The sequence below is a fragment of the Crocuta crocuta genome, unplaced genomic scaffold (assembly GCF_008692635.1).
Source record: "Crocuta crocuta isolate KB4526 unplaced genomic scaffold, BGI_CrCroc_1.0 scaffold193, whole genome shotgun sequence".
Taxonomy (NCBI): Eukaryota; Metazoa; Chordata; class Mammalia; order Carnivora; family Hyaenidae; genus Crocuta; species Crocuta crocuta.
Genome location: NW_027529624.1, coordinates 7,569,076 through 7,571,369, shown reverse-complemented (window position 1 = coordinate 7,571,369; position 2,294 = coordinate 7,569,076). Strand labels below are relative to the sequence as shown.

The window sequence follows — 2,294 nt, the reverse complement described above, 5'->3', positions numbered from 1 at the left end:
GTGTCTTGGGGGCCCCCCCCAGCACCTTCCTGCCACAGGCCTTTGGGGAGGAGGAGCCGGCCTGCTGACAGGAGCGCTCAGGAATGCGGCGTGGGTGGGGGGACTTCCCAGCCACCAACCAACCTCCACTTGTCCGGGACCCTGGCTTCCTGCTGCTCAGGCCTGAGCTCAGCATCCCAGGGTCAGGGATCGGGGTCGAGGGCCTCAACCTGAGAGGGGGACAGAGGCCTGAGGACGGAGCCAACCCATATGGCTTGCCGCCCCCCCCCGCCCCACTGCCACAGCCTTGTCCTTCCCCGAGCCCAGCCTTGCTGTCTCTGCGGACAGAAAGCCTCCTCGCTGCTGGCATCTGTACCACCGGGAACCTTTCCTCTGCGTGTTCCAGCCCGCAGCCCCTCGGGTTCCCGGCGCGCGTCCCACCTGTGCCCTTCATCGTGCACGTGGGCAGACAGACGGGCGAGAAGCTAAATGAGTCACCAAAAGTCCCGCAGATCCCAACCCCCCCCCATCTCCCCGACCACTCCGCTCTCAGGGTGTCCCCGAAGGGCTGGTGGCTTGGGTTGAAATTCATTACAATGAGTTTGGAGCCCCAGAGGCACGGGGTTGCCTTTTAGGCCTGCAGGCTGGGACTGAAGAAGTCACTTCTCTCTGGCCTGCACACCCCCCCTCGGCCCCCCACTCCCACCCCCATGCCTTCCGGAACATGGGGAAAATATTTTCGACTTGGCTGTAGAAAATCAGACCTCGGTGGGAAAGTGCTGGAATGATTACTCTTAAATCCGGGAATTTTCCTCTGGGCGGGACTGTTTATTCACTGAAGGGATGCCAGAGAATTTAACCCTACATTTCATTGTCCTCCTGGTATTTTCTTCCCCTGGGAGGCTCCAGACGGAAGAACCGAGGTTTGGGCAGCTGACAGCCCCGGCGCTAGTGAGCTAGTGAGGGCTGATGGCTGATGGGCGCAGTTTCGTTTCTTCGTTTGCAAATTGGAGCGGAGGGTCCGGGCCCTGGGTTGAAAGCAGAACTCTACCTTTCAGAGCCCCTCATTCAGACCCCACCCACCTCCCCACCCCACAAAAGATCACAGCCCAGAGCCTTCTCCTCTGTGGAAAAAGAGAACTTGACTTTATTCAGAAAGTCTACAAAATACAGAAGGCGGATAACTCGCTTACTGTAAGTCAGAAAATAAATAAATTCTAGGGGCCGGGCGAATTTTTTTTTTAAAACATTTTTTTGGTCGCTGTCATCCGGCTTTCCCTAAATATAAGATAAAATGTGATTTATTTGCAGATATAAAATATAAAGTCCAGCGCAGGGCCACACACCACTTTTCCCAAGGAGTGGGTGCTAGCTTTCTGGCTGGGGAGAATAACTTAGATTCATGNGAACAGATGACAGGGGCCAGCCCCCAAGCCAGGGTAGACATTCCCAGGGGGAGGGGTGGGACCCTTCCTTTCTCAGGACCCCCACCCCTGGCTGCAGGACTTCCGGATCTGTCTTCTCATCTTCCCACCTGCCACAGTGGGTAGTCACATCCTTGGTCCCCTTTCTCTTTGGCCAGCTCCTTCCATCGCCTCCACCTGTATCACCTTCTCTGGCCCTCTACTTCTCTTCCCCTAACTCACAGAGGCAGCGCCCCGGGGCCCAGGGAGGCCCTTCCATCACCTTTTCCGGTCNGGGAGTAAGAAGACCTAGCTTTTCCAGCTCAACCACTAAGCCCAGATGGCCTTGGGCACTGGCATGGCTGCTTGGAGGCCTGTATTCCCGTCTGTTAACTGACCTTCACCAGGCCACTTCTGATGATTCTCCCAGCTTTGGAAAGCCAGGCACCCCGGGGCCCAAAGCAGAGGTGGGAGCATCAGCTTTCCAGCCCCAAGAGACATATAGAGCCCAACCTAGTCTTAAATCCTGGGGGAAGGAGGGGGGCGGCTATGGCACGATCTGAGCAAACAGTTTACAGAATGAGGGGTGGCCCTCTTCGCCCGGACAGCCCTTCTCTAATCTGCTCTGTACCCCATCCTCCCAGCCTAAGAAGGCTGGCCTCTCAGCCCAAAGAAACCCCAGCCTCCAGCCCCACCCTACCATTCTCACCAAAGTTGCCCCACCCCAGGGCCACCTATCGGGTCCTATAGGGGCTCCAACGAGGAATACAGCAGGCTCGGGAGGGAACATGTGTTCACCACAAGGGCTGGTGGCTGCAGAGAAACAGGCACCAGGCACCGGGGACAGAGACCACTCTTAGGCACTTTGGGAAGGAAGAGGGGAGGGGAGGGTGGGGACGGGGGGCGGGGCTT

The 2,294-nt window shown here is 57.5% G+C and overlaps 1 protein-coding gene across 1 annotated transcript in view; it reads right to left on the bottom strand.

Annotated features, from left to right (window-relative positions):
* The window catches only part of MAFF (MAF bZIP transcription factor F), a 4,906-nt gene that overhangs the window by 1,640 nt on the left and 972 nt on the right, over nucleotides 1–2,294 (bottom strand). The gene's annotated exons all lie outside the window — the stretch shown is intronic.